This window comes from Ictidomys tridecemlineatus, chromosome 2 (genome assembly GCF_052094955.1).
Source record: "Ictidomys tridecemlineatus isolate mIctTri1 chromosome 2, mIctTri1.hap1, whole genome shotgun sequence".
Taxonomy (NCBI): domain Eukaryota; kingdom Metazoa; phylum Chordata; class Mammalia; order Rodentia; family Sciuridae; genus Ictidomys; species Ictidomys tridecemlineatus.
In genome coordinates, this window is record NC_135478.1 from 88377066 (window position 1) to 88402790 (window position 25725).

Below are 25725 nucleotides of genomic sequence, written 5' to 3' on the forward strand. Positions count from 1 at the left end.
CATACAATTTTTTGTTCCTCACCCCTCTTCTGTCTATAAAGACAATCTCCTTGGCTCAGCTCATTCAAATACTCATTCTACCTTTATGTTGTTTTATAGAATGAGTTGTTGCTCAATTCTAGAATTCCAAGTAAAAACCAATTAATTAAGATCTTTAAATCTGTTGTAGTCTGTCTTCTAATGAATGTTTATTAATATCCAGTGCTTGGTGCTCAGATAGCTTTCACTGTCCCGCCCATTCCTTATTTCTTCTCTTCAGGCATACAGTGTTGATGCCTCCAGCTCAGAGATTCTGGCCTATTTATCTACGAAGTAAACTTTCACCTTTTATTACATACGTCGTCTTATTTCTCTTGGAAGTCAGTATCAAGTAGTAGGTAAGACCAAAGGCAATGGTGCCAGAGAGCAGCCCCTAATGTGTGCTCCATGTTTCATCTTCAAACAGGAAACCATAGTCTCCCTCCCTCAAAGAAAGGACAGAATGATAAAATGGGTTAATACATAAAAAGTGCTTTGAACAATGCCTGGCACATAAATAACAACCCCATGTTAGTGGCTATCATTGTCATTTCTTCTAATATCATTGTTAGTTTGATCTCAGAATTATAAACTACCCTACAATGTTAGGCTCACTGCTTAATTTATAAGTTCCATTTTAGTAATCTGCTTTTAGGACTTTGCCAAAAAAAAAAAAAGTGCATCAGGTTTTCTCTAACATGCTTCTTTTATTTTATAATACAAAACAGAATATCCTGAAATTATATTTCTACAATATAGAAAAATAACTATGCTAATCATAGAGGATATATACAGGTGAATATCTGCCCCCATTAAATCTGGAATCTGTAGATCCAGCTGCTCCATTTAATGAAACACCACACAAACTATTCAGAACTCCTTCTGCCTTTAACAGTCAATTTCCCAGAGAAAGAGCAACTTGCTGCTGAAAGATCTTAATAATCCACAGGACCTGGAGAGTTCTGCCTTTTTTCTTTCTTTTTTAAGTTAAAAAAGGCTTTTCCTCTCAACAGAAATCAATGAAAAGCCTCTTGAACACAGCAAGAAGATAGGGTTGATTTTTAGCTACAACGTAAGTCCCTGCAGAATTTCAGAGTGCCAACAATAGTGTCACTTTTCTTACTCATTCAATGAATTTAGTCATGTTTTTTCAGGACTATAATAGTCTCTGCAACATTACTGGCTACTCACCAATATTATATTTATCTAATATACTTAATAAATTATAAAATCACTGTCAAATCAATGCTGCTATTACTAGTCCCAAAAGAAATTCTAATCATGAAGTAATTAATTATATTATGACCAACAAGACCAATTCACATTTCTATAACTGTGCTTTTTGAGTAGTTTGAAGATAGTTAAGTATTCATGTATAAAGGCACTAGGTAAGAAATCTATGCTCAGATTAAAACATACATTGTTCAAAGATCCTCAAATTTCAACAACTCATCACAGAAACAGATATTGATCTGAGCTCAAAATATGCTGATGCCAAGAAGCTAAATAGATAATGAGTCCCTATCTAGAAAAGAAAGTAATTCATTGACATTAATTTTAATTAAGCTTTATTTTGTGATAATTGATTCACATTAACAACTGTCACATATGCAACTGTAAGAAATAATACCAAAAGATGTCATACACCCTTCACCCAGTTGCCCTAATGCTAACTGCAAGCAAAACTGTGATACAATACCATAATCAGGACACCGACACTGATACAGAACATTTCCTTCACCACAAGGATCCCTTGGGTTCCTTTCCTTTAGTTACTCCAACTTTCCTTCCATTCCCACCCTCTCCTAAACCCATTTGCCCATTACTTGTCATTTCAGGAATGTCATATAAAGAGAATAATTAAGTGTATAACTTTTGAGATTTGCTTTCCTACTTGGCATGACTCCCTGAAGATTTATGCCAGTTACTGCACATATCAAGAGTTGGGTACTCACCTATGACCCCAACAGCTCAGGAAGCTAAGGCAGGAAGACTGAAAGTTCAAAATGAGGCCTTAGCAATTTAGCAAAGCCCTAAGTAACTTAGTGAGACCCTGTCTCTAAGTAAAACATAAAGGCTAGGGATATGGTTCAGTGATTACATGTCCTTAGATTCAATTCCTGGCACCCCAAAAAAAGAAATGGCTCCTCTTCATTAAGAGCCCATGTGTGGATAAACAGTTTGTTTAACCTTTTACCTGCTGAAGGATATCTAGGCTATTTCCGTTTAGAGCTCTTACAAATAAAGCTTGTATACACACTGATGTACAGGTTTTCGTGTGAGAAAAATGTTTTAATTTTTTCTGGGATAAAGGTCCAGTAGAACAATTGCTAGACTGCACAATAGTAGCATATTTAATTTAAGAAACCACCAAAGTGTTTTCAGAAGTGACTATACGATGTTACAATCCCTCCAGCAACATATAAGTAGTGATCCAACTTCCCCACATCCTACCCAGCATTTGGTGTTGTCACTAATTTTTTTTATTTTAGCTATCTGACTAGCATGCAATGACAGCTCACTGTAATTTTTAATTGTATTTCCCTAATGGCTAATAATGTTGAACAACTTTCTATATGCTTATTTGCCACATATACATTATCTCTTCGTGTCTTTTACCCATTTTCTAACTGAATTATTCGGTGCTGTTGTTTAACTGAGCTTTTTAAAAATTTATATACTCTAGATTCCAATTCTTTTCAAATATGTGGTCTGCAATGTGTTCTCCCATTTCATAAACTGTCTTTACAGCCTCTTAAACGTTTTGGTCTTTTTTTGTTTGTTTGTTTTGAAGAGCAAAAATTTTAATTTTGATTCAGTCCCATTTATCTTTTTATGAACTGGGCTGTAAGAATTCATGAATTCTCTTGTCTAAGAATGCTTTTCGTAATCCTCAATCCTGACAATTTTCCTTTTTGTGGGAACAAAGTTTTAAGTCTTACATTTTGCACTCTGTGAAGTATTATTTGTTTGTTTGTTTTGTTACAGGGATTGAACCCAGAGGCACTTAATCAGTGAACCACCTACCACCTCCCCAGCCTGTTTTATTTTTTATTTTGAGATAGGCCCTCACTAAATTGCTAAGGCTGGCTTTGAACTCATGATCCTCCTACCTCAGACACTTAAGCTGCTGAGATTACAGATGTGTGCCACTGCACCCAGTCTGTGGTTTATTAAGAATTAATTTTTGTACACACCATGAGACTTCGGTCAATAACATTTCTGGTGCATGGATAACCAATTACTCTAGTGCCAATGGGGAAAGGAGTATGCAATTCTCCATGAGACCATGTGTGTTTTTTTAGATGTGCACCTAATTATATATTTTTTGAATAATTATAAATGGCACTGTATTTTTTTTTTAAGAGAGAGAGAATTTCAATATTTATTTTTCAGTTATCGGCAGACACAACATCTTTGTACGTGGTGCTGAGGATCTAACCCGGGCCGCATGCACACCAGGCGAGCTCGCTACCGCTTGAGCCACATCCCCAGCCCGGCACTGTATTCTTAATTACAGCATCCATGTGGATCATTGCTATCATACAGAAATTCTATTAATTTTTTTATGATTATCTTGTATACTATGACCTTGCTAAACTTACTTATTAGTTCTCGGGAGTTTGGGGTTGATTGGTTGATTGGTTTTTGTTAAACGGATTCCTTAGGATTTTCTACGTAAACAATCATGTTACCTGCAAGTTGGAAGAGTTTTGTTTCTTTCTGACTTGTATGTCTTTTATTTGTCTCTCTTGTCTTACTATACTGGTTAGAACTCTAGCATTATACTGAGTAAGAATGGTAAAAGGAGACATCCTTGTCTGTTCCAGACCTTAACAGCAGTATTCAATCTTTCACCTTTAAGTATAAGATTTTTGCAGATTCTCTTGACCAGTTTGGGGAAACTTCCCCATTGCTATTTTTCGAGAGTGTTTATAATGAAAAGAGTACACTTATGTTTGGTCTCTGTTACAATTTGTGAAAGAAATTTATGAAGTATTGCTTTAAAATAGTTTTCAACTCTGTTCATTTTAAGTATGATTTATATATTAAAAACTGTTCACTGGGGCTGGGGCTCAGTGGTAAAAGCACTTGCCTAGCACATATGGGGCACTGGTTTCAATTCTCAGCACCACATATAAATAAGTGAATAAAATAAAAGTCCATCAACAACTAAAAATATATATTTTAAAAAAAAAACTGTTCACTGCACTAAATCTGAATTAAAGTACCTTCTTCTTTTTTATACAACGTGTGTGTTACCTCAACAATTTCAAGTTCTGTTTTTGTCAGGAAGCAATCCAAAACACAATCATTTAGGCAACTTGTCAAACAGTCTGAAACTTTGTTAAACCAATTTCTCAGAACTCCTTTATGTCCCGTGCTTTTTAAAGTTCACATTTTAATTACAGCATAAACTGTGTTGTACCATACTATTTTAAATATAGCAATACAACTCTACCTTGTCAATGAAAATATGAGAAGACTTTCCTCCCCTGGGATGTTTCTGTTGCTACCTACCTGGAAAATCACAGCTTGCTCTAGACAAGAAAGTCATTAAATATCAAACACCTCAAACAAATTCCATCCTCTAACTGTTCCTTATCTACGTTGGTGCTCAAAAATCAACAGTGAAACACCAATTGAACTCTCAATTTAAACATATCTATTTTCAATTCTCAAAATATTAAAAAAATTAAGGCATAAAATCTACGTTCAATTTACAAGTAACAAAAGTAAAAGGGCAAATTATTTCCAGTCACCAAGGGACTATCAAAGAAAACCAAGGAAAGAAAAGTATACCTAAACTATTAATAATTTTTATTCTACCTAAAATGGTATTCATTTTCTTAGCTAATAAGAATAAACAGGAAAAGTAACTTACATGGGCATGTTATGGATATGTTAACATAGTTCTAAGTTCAAAAAGCTAAAAAAAAAAATCAGATAAAATGGTTAAGATGATTTTTTTTAAGGTTTAATATCCACTAAAAGGACTAATAAAAGAAAACAATAAACAACCGTAGTCAACTCATAGGGCTGCAAAAGAGTAAGGGCAATTGTCTTTGTGTAACCAGTAAGTGCCTCCATATCTCCCTTTCTAAAAACTGATTCCCAACCCTCACCTTACATAGCCTGGCACTCTCTCACCTCCCCCGCATGATAGAGCATAATAAATAATTTAAAAATCAAGCTTGCTGTTGGGCACAGTGGCACACACCTGTAATCTCAGCTACAAGGGAGCTAAGGCAGAAGGATCCCAAGACAAAGGCCGGTCTGGGCAACTCAGTGAGATCCTATATCAAAATTTTTTAAAATAAAAATTTTAAAAGGTGGGGGTCTGGCAACATAGCTAAATGGTAGGAGTACTTGCTTAGCATGTGCAAAACCCTGGATTCAATCCACAACACTGGGGTGTGCTGGGGGGTGGGCGGAGCAGGGTTTAAACTAAGTGTGCCAAAATTTGAAAGCTGTCAATGTAGCTGGAGAAAATTTTCTCTTTTATGTCAGTTATGTTTGCTATAAAATGACTAAGATAAACAGGACTTCTAGCTACTTAATTTAAAAAATAGTAACCATTGAAAAATAGAAATATAACGATAAATGCAAAAATAAAAACTAACAAATGAAAATTAGAAACTAATCTCACTTACACATATTTTTAAAACAGGAGGGGCTGGGACTGTGGCTCAGCGATAGAGCGCTCACCTAGCTCGGGTGGGACCAGGGTTCTATCCTCAGCACCACATAAAAATAAAATGCATTGTGTTGTGTCCATCCACACCAAAAAATAAATATTAAAAAAAAAACAGGAAAATAAGGACATATTCAAGAAAGAGGACTATTCTTCCTCAAGTCACATTAAATATTCTAGGGATATGAAAACCTCAAAGTGTTAAAGCTAACTCAGGAAGTTGGAGAGTTTAAGACTCTCCCATTTTAAGGACAATGACAGGAACAATTTAAGGAAGTAAGAAAAACTCTTATTTCTATGCTACAGTGTTAAATAAACGTTTTTATTTTTTAAGAATCATATTTTTTCAATGTAATAAAATAGTGTATACTTTGTCCTAGAAACTGAAAATCTTAAAACTTTAAATAAGCATAGATACGTCATTTGAACTAGGTCTATATATTACTTTATTATTTTAGAATAACTAGAAATGTGAGCCATCTAATTATTTTTCAATATTTATACCAAAAAAATTCAAGCACTTTACATAAATGTATTATCAAACCTAGTTAAGATAAAGATTTAGGGCTGGGATTGTGGCTCAGAGGTCCAACGTTTGCCATGCATGCATGAGGCACTGGGTTCTATCCTCAGCACAACATAAAAATCAAAAAAAAAAAAAAAAGATATGTGTCCACCTATAACTAAAAAATAAATATTTGGAAAAAAAGATTTAGTGTAAAGTAGAAATCTCTCAGGAAAAATGAATTCCTCACAATCTCCTACCCAACTACTCCTCAAAAAAAAAAACAGTTAAGAATCCCTAATTCCTGATAATCAGAGTAGCTCCAAATTACAGGGAAAAACACAAGGAAATAAAAACCACAACTCTACCTCTCAAGAGAAGGAAATTAGCCTCCAGTCCACAGGAGAAATGCAATTCATAAGTAAACTGATTACTTGACAAGTGTCTCAAAAGCAAGACCTTAAATAGCAAACTCAATGAGAGGCCACTTAAAAGCTTAAGGATGATCACTTGGAATAATTAGCGAATAGATATTAACATAGTTCAATTTCACTATTAAAAATCTCCAATTACTTTTCCAGCCTTTGAATAATTTATAAAGCTCCAAATAACCATAATCTAAATAAGAAAACTAAATCAGAATTTTTCTATCTCCATCTTTTAAAAGATAAGATAGAAATAATAAAGAGAAAAGAAGAGCAAGCAGAAGGAACATGAAGAAAAGAAGAAACTTCATCTGTACCCTCACTGCGTTTTATGGACAGGGCACTTCTAATTATTACAGGGATGGTAGAAAGCATTCACAGACCTACCCCATTTGAAAAATTTCAGTCCATCTGATGAAATGCACCTTAACACATTCAAAGGTCACTTCAAAACTAAAGCCCACAAGGATAAACAAATTTTGGGTGAATTGTACAGGGGAAAAATTTGCATGTCCTACAAAATACACAAAACCATAACAAAAATCAAAGGAATGGTAACTATAAATTTTGACAGGAAATCTATTAAGCTAGAAATAATTCTATTTTTAATTAATTACTTATAATTAAATATATAAACTTCAGGACTTCTAATCAAGTTGGCATCATAAATGGCTTTGAAAATCCATAATGCTCCAAATACACAGCAAATACAGAAGAGGAATTTAAAAGACCTGGCCACACTGGAAAACAAACAAAAATGAAGCTGAGCGCCTCCTGGGCTCTGGTGTCCCAAGGATGCCAATGGAGGCCGAGGTTTCAACAACTCTGGAACCAGAATAAAAATGGCTACTCCTAAATGAGGGACTAAGCCTTAGATTAGGCTAAAAAGGAACTGCTGTTAGCTGTCTGTGCTACCAAGAAGAGTGGCTTCCAAAAGCTTTATGCCTAAGAAAGTGAGACTACTACTAAGCAGGGCTGAACCACATGGCCCAATTGCCCTGAGCTGCCAATCTACCACCTGATTTAGGATTGGGGGCACAGCCCCAGCAGGCACAGCCAGTTAAGAGCACCTCCTAAAATAAATAAAGAGGAACTGTTGAGGTGGTAGGACTTCCTAGTCAGGCTGCACCATGACACACAAAGAAAATTACAAAGACATACAGTCCACAAACACAGCAGTGAAATAAATTCTTTCAAGTAAGAAATTCTTTCAAACAAACTACAAACCGAAAAGCTGGAAAATACCTGAGAACCAGTATGGTTAACAGTTCCTAATAGATAAAATTAAGAAAATTCATTAAATCCATAAAGTTCATTTTATTTAAGGGAAAATGTTATGAAAAATCAGAAGTAAAACAAGAGTAGGTGGGAATGAAAAAGATTAACTGAAAAGCATAAAAGTAATTTTTTAATTTAAATTAAGTTTTAAATAATTTATAAAACAAGTAATGTCAGTGAAAATATTAAATAGCAGGGTAAAGTTTAAACTGGAAGCCAGGTGAAGTGGTGCACGCCTGTTAATCCCAGCGAGGATTTCAAGTCTGAGAATACCCTGGGCAATTTATCGAGTCCCTCAGCAACTTATTGAGACCCTGTCTCAAAATAAAAAATAAACAGAGCTAGGGATATATCTCAATGATAAAGTGCCCCTGGGTTAAATCCCCAGTACCACCACCACCCCACTCCCATAAACTCACATACAGTTTAAACTGGAAAATTAAAAAGGAATTAATGAACTGGAAAATAATAATGAAGAATTTAACCAGGATGTTGCAGGGTTCTTTAAAATACATACCACGTGGACCAGAAAAGGAGGTTCCAAGATATATTTAATAGCAGCTTCAAAACAAGCAAAGCAACAATGGAAAGAGATTAACCTTGTATCCGAAAACAGAAAAATTATACTTGGTCATGCATAAACAGAGAAATAAATAGTACAAGAAATTTTACACAAAAAGAAAATTCTAACCTCAAGTATAATCTAACTTTTGAGTTGCAAGGAAAAGAAGTATTAGCTTAACTCATCAAATCAACTTTTAAATTATATATTTAAATGTTTTTTTGAAGGTGATCTTGCCTCAGAGGACCAAAATATGTACAGCCTGCATGCTAGCCAAGATAACCACAGAGGTCCTCTGGGTGATTCCACAAAGGCAAACTGAAATAGAGGGCCAAGAAACATAGTGCAATTAACAAAGAAGATCTGGAGGACTCAGTCTTCAGTGCAACTCGATAGTCCTTAAAATGCAGCTTTTACTCCCAGAGAGAGGAGGCATGAAATAAGAGTGCTCTTCTTTCCAAAACTGTGGGAATAAAATTGTGACTACAGTAAAGGGGTAATGGAATAGTAGTATATTATAGAGCTGAGGAATAGAATTTCCAGCAAGAAATAAAACTTCTTTTTAACTAAAAACAAACTTTAAACAAAAAGCAAATCTGGTGCCAACAACAACAAATTATTCCAACAAAAAATATTTCTCTTTCTTTAAATTTAAAGCAAGTGGGGCTGGGGATGTGGCTCAAGCGGTAGCGTGCTCGCCTGGCATGCAAGCAGCCCAGGTTCGATCCTCAGCACCACATACAAACAAAGATGTTGTGTCCACCAAAAACTAAAAAATAAATATTAAAAAATTCATTCTCTCTCTCTCTCTCTCTCTCTCAAAAAAAAAAAATTTAAAGCAAGTAGTCAGAAAAGTAAAAATGCCTATAATTTAGGTTGTATTTCCATTACGAAATCTTAAATCTCTGTGGTGGTTCACCTCTGTCTATATCATTTAAAATCTGATAATTTGACCTAAACTCACTGGAGCACAGAACTGATTAAGTCTGTGTGTCTGGATTAAAGAAGTGCATTAATTTACACTTATGCAAACATGGCTTAAAATTTAAAGGCATTTCTATCATAATATTTCAATTTGATGGGAATACATATCAATAGGAATCTTTCAAAGATTTTGAATAATAACTACCTAAGTCTAGAACATAGACTATAAGACAGAACATAAGTTCAGTGACCATGTCAATACAAAGTATATTTTTAGCTACTGACAAACAGAGTAGTCACTCAATTTTAGTCTAAATCTTCATCCACATCATCCATAAAATTACACTGAGTTCCAGTGGGTAAAAATTCAGCAGTACACACATGTAGCCTAACTGCAAAAATGAACTTGTGTACACAGAAGAACTGGCCTTGCTAACTAGCATAGTTCAGGCAGAATCTAGCTGACAGTACAAGAAACGCACCATATGCTTTCTTCAGTTATCTGTAAATGTCAGTAAGCCTTTGGCTCACTGCCATAAGGAACTCTATCTCTGTTCTCTGCTTTATCTCTTTGTCCATTCTCCAGTCATTTAGCACAACCGCTACTCTATTTTCATCAGTAAGATGTTCTTCTGGGACAAAAATGGGAGCTCTGACTGCTTCAAAAGCAGTTACTCACCAGCTGCTGCTAGAATCATGAAAATTAGAAAGCAACACTTTATGATTTTTTAATCAAAGGAGTATAACATTTTAAATTGGCATTTACCACCCAGCAATCCATCCTCTTTTATAGAAAGCCAAAAATATTAACATGTTAACATAAAAGCAATCCCTTTGATAAGAAATTTTTATATAGAACATTTACTTAGAAAATGCCTATGAAAGCATAAACTCATTAACAATAAGAAATACCATCAATAGTGTTTATTTAGTTTAGCAGATAATGAAACCATGACCTGTTATGTGTCATTTTCCTTCCCAAGAACCTAACAACTTTTTTACTGAATGTTTAAAAAAAAGGACTAGAGAACTACGATATTTTTAAAAAAAAATTATTGCCAAGTGTGGTGGCACACACCCATAATCCCAGTAGCTCAGGAGGCTGAAACAGGAGGATCTTTCTTTTCAAGTTATAGAGTCCAGTCTAGCAGTTTAAGCAACTTAGCAAGAATCTCAATTTAGTGAGACCCTTAGCGACTTATCAAGACTCTGTCTCAAAATAAATAAATAGGGCTAGGAATGTCACTCAGTGGGAAAGCTCCCCTGGGTTCAGTCCCCAGTACCACTAATAAAAATAATAATAATAATAAATCTTAAAAACAAAATATTTTATCTTGTCCTCCAACTTAGGTTTCTTCAACCCATCTTTTTGTCCCCACTGACATAAAATTGTATGTTCAAATGACCCAAGAGTATTCAGTATATTCCATACATGTCACATGATCCAAAAAATCCATATCTTTCTTATATTGTATAGTCTACTCAGAGTTCCTTTTCATTCCTTCCCTCCCAGTGAAATCCAACCCATCTTTGAAGATGTTAGTTTTACGTACTTTTGCAGAGGTCCCATCAATGCCAAAGATAATACTTCTCACACTGAGAAGACTCACTGGGCGCAGGGCACAGAATATTTCAAATGGAAGCATCCGAATATCAGTTATTGATGCCATGACTTAGGGTTTTATGGTTATCTCTTCCTTAATGTCTACATTGTATGTCCAACATCTCTCCTAGAACCTCTCCTTAAAGAAACGGACTCAAGAAAATCCTCTTCTAGTCAAAGCTCTTACCACTTGCCCTCCACATGGCAAGCAGGCAAAAAACTGTTTTGTGAACAATAAAAACTAAGAAGATAAAGGATTTGAGACATTAAGCCTTAGTGTGTCATAGTATAACTACACATAGTTAATGTCTCCTACTGCCTAACTTCTACCCTCTTATTCTTCCTAGATACTACTAAAATTTATACATACAGTTTGACATACTAATTAGGAACATAAAGTAGAGGTTACTATCTGGTCCACTCAGAGAAAGTGGCCATCTTCTTATCTCTGTGCTCCTTCTCACTGCTGCAAGGGTCTGATACTGGCCACTGGGTGATTCCCTTCCCTCAACGCCTCTCTCTTTTCTGTCCTACATCACTTTTACAGAGAGGGCTGGCCCACTTTATACAGTACGAGTCAGTCAGAGAGACACACTTTATTCTATGAAGTAAAGCAAGCCTGGCCATTTCTGCTTAAGAAAATCAACAAGAAAGTTTACACAAAAGTGATACAGGCTTCACACACACTTTATTTTTATGTCAAATAGCTTCCTACAGCAATATCCTCCTCTGCAAAAAAAACACTAAGTTCTTACTTAGAAGTACTAACTGTGTCACACTTGAGCCTTACAAAAAAATTTATCTGACTTTAAAAAAAATTCTGTTAGAATATACCTTCATCAAATACCTAAGTTTCTACTTTCACAAGAATGTAAAAAGCATTAGTACTGATGGCCCTAAAGCAGTTTGACAAAAATAGTTCCCATTTGGTTAAATTGTCATCGAATTTTAAGACTGGGACTCCATACTAAATACTTCTGTGCTTTGTTTTGTTTTTAATTCAAATCTGTACCAGGAGAAATAATCTTTTGGTCCAGCATCAAAAACCACTCTTTTCTGTTCATCCCACAAAATATTAAAATATATATCTGTCCTACCAGATAAATATTTCTACTCCCAACATTTAAGAGCTAATAAACCAAAACTAATACCTACATACAATTAAAACAAAATCAATTAGAGAGAAAATTTTCCCAGAAAATATAATTTTGAGTTCAAGGTCATAGGTAGACTATTTCCCAGGTAATATTTTTATCAGCAGGGCCAAAATACTTCATCCTGGTCAAAATAAAACAGGAAAAGGGTGTGTACACACACACAATTTTAAGTAGCCTACTTAAAAAAAAAGAAAAAGAAAAAGAAAATTTGATTAAATTCACTTACCAACATAAGATTTATTTAATAAAATGACACCATTTTTAGCATCTCATTTCCTTCTTAGAACAGGAAAAAGGCAATAATGGCCACCTGGTAGACATTCAATATTTCCAAAGCACTTTTATACTTTTTACAACGTTAACAACTTAGTATGCTGTAGCCACCTTTCTCATCACACAGTGCATTAATAGTGTTAAACAGAAATATCAATTATATTTAGAATAAATTAACATATTTCCTAATAAAAATACCATTTTGTATAGTTCAAAACAGTCTGAAGCATCAGGATAAACCGGTAAAGAAAAAATGATTTTTCCTGCCAGGTCTAAATTCTAAAATGCTTGGGAATTCATTCAACTACCACTTGTTCAGCTATTGTTGAATTCCTAAGCAATCCCTGTGTTAACAGTGCTAATGGCAGGGTGTGTGTACAGAGTCTGTCCTCAATGAGCTTCCAGCCATTTGGAGAGAAAAAAATTACAGTAAGCACAACTCTATAATAAACGTAACTAAATCTAGGTGAAGCACACTTCAAAGACAGTGTCTCTGTCATAATTTGAATTGTTTTAATGAGCACAGATAATTGCTGAAATAAGAAAATACTAGTCAGCAAGTTAAATTTTTTTAAATAAAAGGCTAGGGAGGTAGAGAATATCATAAAAGTTCCTATCGTGATAGATGTGATGGCTATTGTTATCATTTAAAGGCTATGAGAAGGCAAACTGATCCATCTTCTGCATCTAAAACAGATACAGATCTGATTTGAAAAGAGGGTTACCAAAGAAGAACAGCCATTTTCAGGGTTACTTAGTAAGTAGCAATGCTAGCCTTGAAGCCATAGGCAAGATTCCAGACTGTAAAATAAAACTGATTATACAAGGACTACTAGATCAACCCGAACATGATACATGGCCACTGGTAGGAAGGATAAGCCCCCTTATTTTCTGAGAGTTACATAGTAAAGGGCACTTATCTAAGACTGTAAGCTTCCAACGTTGCCAGTGTGACTTTTCTTTGAAAAATGAACACTACAGTAAGAAAAGGAGTTACAAAAATAATTAGGCTAAGAATAACAAAGTAAGGAAAATCTATCATCTAAACTCCATGAAAATCTTTTTATGACATAAAAAAATATAGTTTATGCTATTTGTAAGCTGTAAATTTGAAAATTCAAAGTTTTGGGAAACTAAACTAGCTTTACAAAACAGATGTTGCTGCCTATGCCATTTAATCAATTCAAGTCACATTCCTAGAAGACAATATAGCCATCTGATGAGTTCAATGTCAATGGAATGAGCCAAATCCACACAACAGCATTTTACAAAAATAATCAGTGGTTTAAAGTAGGGCATGTGCAAAATTCCTGAAATAACACACACATAATGCACTGCCAAACTCAGATCAATTCAGAATCTGCAGAGGCAAGGAGCATTATTATGGCTCTGAAATCCATATTCAGTGAAGCTGTGTTCAAAAAGTTTTATTTCAATTTCAAAAAAATAAATGACTAGAGAAGCTTGATAATGATTTTGGCAGATATAAGTGCCCTTCATTCAAAGCAGAATTATGTTGGAGAGCTTAAGATTTTGTAAAAGAAAAACATCAATTTACAGAATCTAGGACTTGAATTTAAGGATGAAATTATCATATATTTGAGATATATAACACTTTACTACCTCCAATAGTATAGCTACCCAGACAACATTAAATGCAAAAGAGTATAATGGAAAAGTCTGAAAACACACAGCCTTATTACACATTAGAGGTTGCAATTCTTACTCTGCCACTAATAAGCTGTATGACACTGAACAAGTTCTTCTACCATTCAGTGATATGTGTGTGGCTTATCATTTCTAATAATGTATAGCTATGATGCACAAAATCACCTCATCTCCCCAATAACCATCAATCCTTAACCTCCCTTCTCCACTCAACCCTCAGCCTCCTGCATTCCCCTCCTGGTCAGCATCTTACCACAGATTCATTCCAGTCCACCTCAATTAAGGTCGCTGAAATACTTCAGGAAAATTAAAAGTTCTCTCTAACAGAAGGCTTGGGAATAAAATGCAAAGTTAGAAAGTTCTCCAAAATTTAAGAAAATCTAGCCCAAAAGAAAGATGAAAGGGAAATTACAAAGTTTTACAAAAGCACCCCTGTTCTTGCCATGACCCAATGCAACGCATAGTAGATGAACAGGCTTTGCTAAATTTTTTTCAAATTTATTTCATTCATCATTGCTCTTTACAGAAACCATCTCCTCTCTTGCAAAAGTGGAAAGACTGGATAAAATCAGTGGCCATCAAATTATTTCTCTGAACCCTTAAAATTCTCTGAATGTGCCTCAGACACCTCAGGACAAACTGCCTTCACACCATCTTTAAACAGGAACAGTAAAGGTTTTTATTTAAAAAGGCTTTATATTTTAGGGTTCCATGAAAGATTTATTTTCACAAATTCTGCTTTAAAATATCTTCAAATGATGCATAAAATAATCCTTAAAGCTGTAACATTCTGTAAATGAAAAGTTAATACTTTATAATAGAATTTAACAGCAAGTTGAGAATTGTTTTACAGGAAGTTGCTTTAAAATCCATACAATAGTAGCCTGTACCTGTTTGCTACTTAAAAGATACTTAGCCAGACACAGTGGTGCACACCTTCAATCTGAGCTACTCAGATGATTTAAGCAGGAGGATCACAAGTTCAAGGTCAGCTTGGGCAACTTGGTGAGACCCTGACTCAAAATAAAAAATAAAAAGGGACTGGGCAGGGAGCTCAGTGGTAGTGCACCCTTGGGTTCAATCCCTAGTACTGCAATACAGAGAGAGATTCTTAGCATTACTTTTCAGATTATTTCATAAAAGCTAAATTAAAAGCCTCAACACAATTCAAAGAAAGGATAAAATAAAGATGCATTTCTCTACAAAATGTTAAACTCTTATTGAAATTCATCAATTCTTTTCTTCAGAACTGACAAAAATAAAGTCAAAAATGCCAGAAATCTGAAAGCCTCACATTACTGACTAAACAGACCCCACTAAATTATAAATGTATAGCACAGAGATGTTATTTCTTCCTAACCTCAACAAACAACACAGACAATGATAAAAGGATGGAAATACGGATGAATAGATGGATAGTTAAATAGTAAGCTACAATAACTACAGCATCAAGACACTAGGCATTATGGCATGTCACATTTAAAATAAAACTTTGAAACTTTATAATTTTAAAACCATAGGAAAGCATTAGACAGCAAATGTCAAAATGGGAGAGCAGTGGTAACAGCAGTACATTTCATGATTTGAATATTGCCCTTGCTGCTCTATCACTGTGACTTATTTTTTAAAAGGACATGTTTCTTTCTCTTCCTCTCTCCCTACTCCTCCATAATCTCTCCCCATCCCTAATCTTGGAGAAACAGGATTAACTTTTTTCCCCAATCTAGGCAGAGTTCTCTGTCCTTAACCATACACCCACACAAGAACGAAGTAATTCAGACTTGAAGATGGCACCAGAAGATCTCAGAAATGATGATCTCCAAGTGAATTACTTGGAGAACATATGAAATGTAGCCTTTGAATCACCTCTTTTAAAACTCCCTGTTCCCCTTGATGGGCAAAAATCACAGCCTCTAGGACAGGAGTTCCCTGTGCTTCTCCTTTGCTAGTAAAGCAATAAAACTTCTTGTTCCTTTTTCTCAAAACCTTGTCCTTATTACTGGCTTGGCATTGGGGACAAGAACTGAGTTTTCATTAACAATATTCTTGGCACTTAAATATTTTCTGAATACAGATTGAATGATCAAAAAAATATATAATAAACTGTAGATTTCAAATTTTTTTCTACATGAAGATCTTAATCAGACAGGTGAAAAATACTAAATATAAAACCATGGTTTTCAATTGTAGTATTGAAATCAATCTACATGACCTCAAAGATAAATAACAGAAATCATTCATCATCCTTTAAAAGGTGTGTAAGGAAACCCAAAATACACCTAACTATTCCTTAGTAGTAGTTTGAACTATGCTTTCTTACTTCTTATGGGCAGGAAATTAAATTCATATTACTAATTGACATTGTGAAAAAATAGTGGTAGTATGATGGGAATAGAAAACAGGGAAATATCGCATCAACAATAACAACAGCTATCATTACTTAAAAACTAGTGAAACTTGTAAGAAAAAATATTTGAGCAATAACCCAAAATCATACAAACAAGATGTCAGAGAATTATAACACTAAATTTATGCCCAGAACTAAACACCCACCTTTAACCAAGGTAAGAAAATGTTAACCTTCATGAAGTTCTAGAGGGAAGTTATAATAGAACTGACACAAAGTAAGACAAAGAAACATCTATTGTTTAATTTTTATATGCTTATCAGAATTGTATTTAATATGCTTAGAATCACAGCCCCTGTGACCAAATTATTACTAAAAGTTAGCACAGGCTGAGCATCCATAATCTGAAATCCAAAATCCTCTGAAATCTAATGCCCTGAAATCCAACTTTTTTGAGCACATGGCATGCTTGACCGGTAAAGTTTATGCATTTATTCCAAATTCTGAAAAACTCCAAAATCCGAAACACCAGTCCCAAGATTTCAGATAAAGGATATTTAACCTGTATTAATTTACAAATGAACTGCCTTAAATGTTTTCCCAGAAAATCCATATATAAAAGGAATCTCCTGCCAGGTACCACGCCTATAATCCCAGTCTTGGGAAACTGAGGCAGGAGAATGTGAGTTCAAGCCCAACCTCAGCAATTTAGTGAGACCCTAAGCAACTTAGCAAGACCCTGTTTCTAAATAAAATACAAAAAGGGCTGAGAATGTAGCTCAGTGGTTAAGCACCCTTGGGTTCAATCCCCAGAACCCCCAAAAAAATGGGAGGGAGGGAGGGAGGGAGGGAGAGAGAGAGGGAGGGAGGGAGGGAGGGAGGGAGGGAGGGAGGGAGGGAGGGAGGGAGGGAGGGAGGAAGGAAGGAAGGAAGGAAGGAAGGAAGGAAGGAAGGAAGGAAGGAAGGAAGGAAGGAAGGAAGGAAGGAAGGTCAGTCCTTGACATTTATGGATTTGGTATTTTCAGTTTCAACTATTCAAGACCCACCAAAAAAATAATACTAAAATGTAGTCACCTACAATTTTGCACAGGCTTGAAACTGAATTGCTGGCACAATAAGTCTAATGAGAGGCAGCAATCACTTCAATTGCCAATGAGCCTTATGATTTTGGGTGATTTATTTTTTTCTTCACTTGACGCCAGAAACATAGTAACTTTCCTAAAGCTATTATTTTAAATTCTTTTTAATGGAAATGGACATAATTTTTTTTTAAATCTACCTACTAGAGCTGGTAGTAAAAGTGAAGAATTTGAAAGATAACTAGTGTTAGCCAAAAACAAAAGGGTGGAAAGTCATTAGGGATCACTCAGATTTATGAACTAAACCAGTCAACCATATGCTTAGTCAGAAACAAGAAACAGCCATCTGGACAAATATTTTTGTTGAATGCCAGCCAGGCCAAAAATTTTATCTTATGGAAGAAAACTCTATATCATAATGGTATCTACAGAAGTGGGACTTTCGGAAGGCTTCAAGACACATCTCTCCAAATGTCAGTGGTATGCTATAAAAGTCAACCTAACTCTAAAGTTCTGCCCACAAACAGATTTAGATCTTATGAACCACAATCTAAACATCTGTCTACTTTCAGATATCTTATGAACCACAATCTAAACATCTGTCTACTTTCAGAGATAAGAGAACTTAACAAAACCTAACATACCATAACACTCCAGTGATTTGGAGCAGCCACTCAGGTGTCCTGGATTGCCAATGCTATATTCTGTGATCACTATCATATAGGAGTAGTTACTGTCTCTCAAGATCATGTAAGAACTTCCCTGGCTAAGAGAAGATGCTGTTTCATACACATGCGGTAGGTGATTTATGCTGCTTCTCCTGACAATCTCTTTTTTAGTGTGCAAAGATGTTCTGATTCCTAAATTATTAACTTCTGATCAACTGTCTTGTATCTAGCATGTGTTCTGGTGTTTAATTGCTGCCCCCCCCCCTTTTTAATATAGTACCTGGCCTCATTCCCCACCATCAGCATCTTTAGTTGACATCTCTTCTTTATTCTACGTGTCTTCCTCTGGTCTACTCTCTCCTTATCCTGACTCACTGTATTCCTCAGACCCAGCTTCTGTCCTTAGTTCTAAACTGCCTTGCATGGTTTATAAATCCCAGTTTACACAATTACTTTCATAAGCTAACCCAACCAGAGTTCAGAAGTAGCAAAAAAGAGATGAGAAAATAGTAGGATAACATCACTATCAAGAAAAAGCAACAGATTACTATTTTCATTAGTGGTGACCACAGTTGGTATTTACAAATAACACCTCCTTCCTGCCTCCTCTCATGATTACCTAGGACATTAATCAATGAGTGGAAGTGTACGACACTTTTTTCCAACCGCACATGGCCTTCTAAAATTAATTTCTCAATTTCTCATGTAGTTTGCCTTCTGGGACACAGGTTTATCTTCACAGGGCTGCGGAAGTCTAATCAGAACTCAGAAAATAGTAATGGAAACATCAAAGATACAGTTTTCTTGAGTTCTCAGAACCAGAACACCTCAAAACACCAACTAAACAAGTACTATAATAATCTATGAAAAATGAATTAATACTTCAAAAAGATATACTATAAAAATGTTTTTCTAGCCTATTTTTTAAGTTCTTTTTTCCTAATTTTCACTCAGTAGCACTCAACAGAATTAGTCCTGTTCTTATAAGCTACTTGGGACCAAAGATAAGGGTTCTTCATTACCAAGTTCCTTGAAAACAGAATCTTAAAAAAAGAAAAAAAGAAAAAAAAAACCTTCTTTTCCTAGACTTTCCTACTCCAGGCATCCTCTCCCCAATCTACCAGGCCAGAGAAAAAGAGAAGCCTTGTGCTACCTGTAAGAACAGGCTTCAGACAGACTTGATAAAAGCAGGTGTGTTTTCATAAATGAACACGAATCTGCCATTTTAAATTAACCTCAATTATTTTCCTACTCTTCAAGTCTATCTCCTACCACTCCTGAGTGTGAGAAGCAATAACAAGTCCTATTTTGAGGAAATGAAAATCTCACTACTGGGATACACTCACACACATTAAATCTTCAATTAAAAATACATTTAATATGAAAAAAAATATTTTCTTCTTTCAAAATTTTAAAATACACTGAATAAAAACTCAATATTTTTGTCTTAAAGAAACATGAAACTTAGAACAATAATGAAAAGTTGAACAAAATTAAGAAAACTACCAAAACTTTGGGAAATTACATTCAGCAGATATAGAAACACTTAGGTATTACTGTATTTCAAAAGCTGCCAATGCCATATTTGCAAAATTACTAGACATCACTTATCAACAGGAATACGCAATTCAAGACTACAATAGACATTAGCTTACACCACTTAGGATGGCGTTTATCAACAAGATGACAAATAGTAAGTATTGGAAAGTTTGTGAAAAAAGGGAACCACTGTACACTGCTGGTGAGAATGTAGCCATGTGACCATACGGAGCCCCCTAACAAAATTAAAAACAGAATCACCATCTGGCTAGTAACTCTTCTTCCTGGGTACATGTCTAAAGGAGATAAAATCATAGCCTCATAAAGATAACTGTACTCCCCTGTTCACTGTGGCATTTTCACCATAGTGAAGACATGAAAACAACTGAATTGTCCACTGGTGGATGAATGGACAAAGAGAAATTATCATATCTGTCTGTCCATCCATCCATTCATTAATGTTATATAATTCAGCCTCAGAAGAGATGCTCCTGTCATTTGGCAGAACATGAATGGACCTAGAAGACAAGTTAGGTTTGTAAAAAGCTAAGCAACACAGAGAACTTTCTTCTTTTGTGATTGAAGTAAAACTGTTTCTCTTGGCATGATGGAAGTACCTATGTTATGTAGAGAGGAGTACTTCCCCTAAATGGGCTGGGAAAATAAAATTGTATTACACTTCATTTGCTTAAAGAAAACAAAAAAGTTACCAAAGAATGAGACTATCTAAAAAATCTTTCCTTAAGCACTAGGCACAGAACCAAGCTGTGAGCAGTGAAGGAATGAAGCTTCTTCAGAGGCCAGACAGAAGTGAAGCTATCTTACACCAATGCATTTGAGATATTAGTCAAGAATGAACACCTATCAGTGAAGGACAAAAAAAAGTCCGAAGAAAAAACCATAATGATATGCAAAACTATTAAGGTTATCTGGCAATTAGCACCTACAGGCCCTTATCCAGGGCATAAGGAAGTTACCAAAGCACTAATTTGCAACTATGCATCTGTTCCTACTTAAACCCTCTAAGCAGCTTGCTGTTTACCAAGTTAAAAAAGAAAATGTGTATTTCTGCCACATTTCTTAGAATATGCTTTGTTTTATAGATCTGACTATGGGACTACATTTTAAAAGAACAAAGACAATCTATAAAAAAATACATATAAATCAATCACAGACAACAACAAATAATACCATTTCCAGCAATGATGTTGTTGATGGCAGTGCTGTTATTCCATGACAAATGCATTTATATTAAGGGATTAAAACAAATAAAATATGCTGAGAACCTGTAGTTTTAGCACAGGAGAAAGAAGATACACACAGGCCTAAGAATGATGATACTAAGTTAAAAACCCTATAGTTCTGCACTTGAACTGCCAATGAATGAATTACTATGCACTTTTTCTTTAAAAAGAAAAAAAGAACACACACACACACACACACACACACACACACACACACACACACCCTTCTAGGTCTCTTTTCTGAAAAGGCCTAGAAACAATGACTAAGTACCAACAACAATCTAGAATTCCTTGGCAAAGAGAATGATTCCATATCTGGAGCAATTTTATTCAAGAGCCCTTGTAATACCAAAAAGCAAGATGGTATCGATGACTACTATCATCATATCAATAGGACTCAGAAGCCACCTGAACAGGCTTCTCTAGTCAAAGATGGGACAACTGAAACACTGAGAATATTAACTGTAGTGGACCAAAACATACTATGTTAGAATACATGAATTCATCACAGTATTCAAAACATAAAGCACACAAATCATCTTTAAAGCACAGGTGATTATCATTCTACAAGGTAAGGTTAACGTAGATATATTTCCTTGGAAATCTTTCTTTATATTACACCTGTTTTTTAAAAACTACAAATATAGCAGCTATAATAATAAAGAAAAGGGGCTAAAACTAACTCGAATATTATGTGTGAAAAACAAAGCATCAGAAAAAAAATAAAGTGTTACCTAGTCAAAAATATAATATGGCCAGGCACGGTGGCGCACACCTGTAATCCTAGCAGCTTCAGGTTCAAAGCCAGCCTCAGCGAAAGTAAGGCGCTAAGCAACTCAGTGAGACCCCGTCTCTAAACAAGATACAACACAGGGCTGGGGATATGGCTCAGGGGTTGAGTGCCCCTGAGTTCAATCCCCAATACCCGCCCCCCAAAAAAAAATATGAACAAAGGAAACATTAAAGCCTCCTCCAAGACTCATCATATGTAATGCACTTTATGCATTCCAATTATTACGTGTGTACATACATGTCTTGGCAAAATAAAACATACCTACAAATAATTATTATTAATTTTAAGAAGTGCTCAGGCCTAATGGTTTTTAAATTGTCAACATTTTAGGTATCCATTATCAGTGACATACCATAAGAATGTTACAGAATTTGATTCTTGGAAAAACCACAAACCAAAGAGATATACTTCAGTGTAAAACATCCTTTAACAATTTCTACTTTTTATTGGGGAAAAAAATAATTTCTATTTTGGATTAAATGAGAACCGTAACACCACACTGAGGAAATACTTTTAAATTGTCCTCAGAAAAACCACATTGTGCTAAAGGTTATCCTTCATGGCTTTATTAAAAAAAATTATAAAGACACTAACTACAATTGTGCCACTTGATCAGTTTCTGTCCCTTTCTGATTACCGTCCCACACCTTTTCAGAAGCAACATCTCAAAAGTCACAGCTCTTGAACCCAGTTTACCTCCTCTACCCAATCTGTTCTACTGTGCTTTCCTCTCTAGGTAGGTATCATCCTTGTTATTGCTCATGGCTTCCTCTTCCATTGCTGAGGGAGTGGTCAGATTAGAGCCCAACCTCCTACCAGTGAGATTTGTTCCAGACCTGCATAAAATGTCCCAAGCCCAAAAGAAAACCAAGATAGTATTTCCTGGAATGATATACTGTGGTAAACCCAGAAGATTTCCAAGTAGTCATACTCTAATCCAGGTTCTTCTCTCTAATAAGATTTAACCATGGCTTAACCAAAGTCAGATTTCTTCCTGAAATACTCTTCTAAGGATTCTGAAAAAATTAACCATTTCCCCCCCTAAATTTTTCTAAAGTTTTTAAGCAGTCAATTGCCACAAGCTAGACTAAGCCAACTTTTTTTTTTTTTTTAAAAGGTGGAAAGTATAAATTTTTTTTTTTAAGAGAGAGTGGGGGGGGGGGAGAGAGAGAGAGAGAGAGGGAGAGAGAGAGAGAGAGAATTTTTAACATTTATTGTTTAGTTCTCGGCGGACACAACATCTTTGTTGGTATGTGGTGCTGAGGATCGAACCCGGGCCGCACGCACGCCAGGCGAGCGCGTTACCGCTTGAGCCACATCCCCAGCCCAACTAAGCCAACTTAAGTGAAAATTCAGCTGGCTTCTCTTCCCCTTGCAATTCACACATTACATGGAATATGGCCCTATGGGCAGGAGAGCAGGGAGGATTACTCTTCATAAGTGAGTCTCAAACGTATAGTTAGTGGGCAGGGGTACCTCAAAATAATTTTCAGTCACCAAAACAGCACACATTCTCTAGACTAAGTTCAAAGAATTAGAATCTTCAGTGAAATAATTCCAAGATAGTGTGTCAACTGGATTGCACATCTGGATCTCCAGCCACATTCAAGAAACATCCACTGTATTGAAATGCTGCCCCATTTGCATTCCTAAAGAAAATCAGAAAACCCACTAAGGAAATGGCATTAATGAAACTCTTCTCCCAAAGCTCTGAGAGCATTTAATAAATGTTTGTTGAACAAAATGCCATATTTCATGGAATACATACAATATTTCCTAAAATTTCTTTTTTCTCTTTCCCAAAATAAAAACAGACCAAAACAACCTCAAAAGGCAACCAATAGGGGTGGGGTTGTGGCTCAGTCCTAGAGCACTCGCCTAGCTTGTGCAAGGCACTGGGTTCGATCCTCAGCACCATATAAAAATAAATAAATAAAGGTATCGTGTCCAACCAAAACAAAAAAAAAATTTTTAAAGGTAACCAACATCTATTTCTACAGTGATATCACAGAGCCATAAAATATAGCCATATGTCCTGCAGGAAAAATGCATATGTTCTATATAGCACCAAACATTAATTGTATAAACATACTACACAGAAGCAACTAAGGATTATAAAGTCCAAAACTGGCATAATCCATCTATCACACTTATTTTTAGCATACAAGCAGAACCATACCAAAATAAGTCTTCCAAAAATCTTGCCCAGGGTTTACAAAAAATTTTAGTAGTAATGACAGTGAAGAAACAAACCTCTCTCAATAAAGTTAATGGAAGTGGAAAGGCATTTATAAATGAAAGTTCATCAAAAGAGACTGAAAAGGCCAGGTGCAATGGTACACACCTATAATCCCAGCTACTTGGGAAGTTATGGCAGGAGGATGGCAAGGTCAAGGCCAGCCTGGGCAATGTAGTAAGACCCTGTCTCAAAATAAGAAATAAAAAAAGTGGGCTGCAGATGTGGCTCAAGCGGTATCGCGTTCGCCTGGCATGCGTGCAGCCCGGGTTCGATCCTCAGCACCACATACAAACAAAGATGTTGTGTCCGACGATAACATATATGTGTGTGTGTGTGTATATATATATATATTAAAATTCTCTCTTAAAAAAAATGAAAAAAGTTGAGCATGTGACTTATTTATGTTATTTTTATATGGTGCTGAGGATCAAACCCAGTGCCTTGTACAATTGTTCAATTCCAAAAACAAGAAAGAAAAAAAAAAAGACACGTTGCAAAGTTCTCATGGCACCTGAAGCTGCCAACCATAAAAGCTTAGGAAAATCACTAAGAAAACTAATTCTACATTAAAATAAAAAATTCACCACCATTTCAAAAAGGAAAAAAGGAAGAAGGAGAAGACAAAAAAGGATATATATTAAAACACCTTTAATGCCTCTTCCGTAAAATGAAGCCCAAAGCCATTTCTAACCATTGTTAGAAATTAGACCAGTACAGTCCAATAGAATCTCTGTGATGAAAATGTTTTGTATCTGCACTGTCCAACAAGGTGGTCAGTAAACACCTGAAAAGTGCCATGGGAAGAGAGCTAAATTTTTAAATTTTAATTAACTTAAATTTAAATAGTCACATTTGACTATTTGGCTACCATACTGAATTAATCGAGAGTCTAAGTGTTCCTATTCTATTGTTAAGGACAATTTTATTGAGAAATTGTACCTTTTAGATAGAAGGGTGGCTAATTCTGCCTTAAAGAGGCATGAACTCAAGAGACTAAAAACAAAAACAAAACAGAGATCTTACAGTATCTCTCTCAGCCTACAAAGTGCCTAAATAATAAAAGACTATCCTGAAACTGCCTTATACTTTTAGAGCAGCTGGATTTAGGAATCAGAAGTAATTTTTATGATATATATAAGGTAAAACTAAGCAACAAAAGCATAGAACAGAAAATAAATCTAGAAAGTTGTATGATTCTACTTAAAGTTTTCTAAAACTAAAAGCAATTATTTATCACTAGTCCCAAACTGCTTCTGTCTACATACCTATTTTTAAAACATTCCCTTCTCAATTATAATATTGCCTATTTTACATTTTAATCTTTGATTATATTCAATTTAAAAATGTATTATATATATAGCTCTGCTAAGCAGTATTTTCCAATAGTAAAGTGTCATACTCCTAAAAAGATTGCAAAGCAATTTGAAAATAGAAAATATTGTACTGAAGCAAGATGAAATTATGCAAAAATATTCTGAAATATTTATTAAATTATTTATGTGTATATAAAAATAATTTTTTAAGAAGTCAAGCCTACCAGAAAACACTATTATCTCCGTAATTAGGATTTAAAGTTAGTTTAGCTAGAGTGGTCCGAGAAAGGCTAGCGTGGCTAAGCAACCGAAGGTGTTCGTGATGGGACTGTCATTAGGCCCGACTCTCTGCTCCGTGATGGTCATTGTCCTCCAGAACAGGGATGGAGGAAATA

At 35.3% G+C, this 25725-nt stretch overlaps 1 protein-coding gene across 3 annotated transcripts in view; it reads right to left on the reverse strand.

Moving 5' to 3' along the window:
* Positions 1-25725, reverse strand: part of Med13l (mediator complex subunit 13L) — a 293930-nt gene that overhangs the window by 209901 nt on the left and 58304 nt on the right. The window lies entirely within an intron of this gene.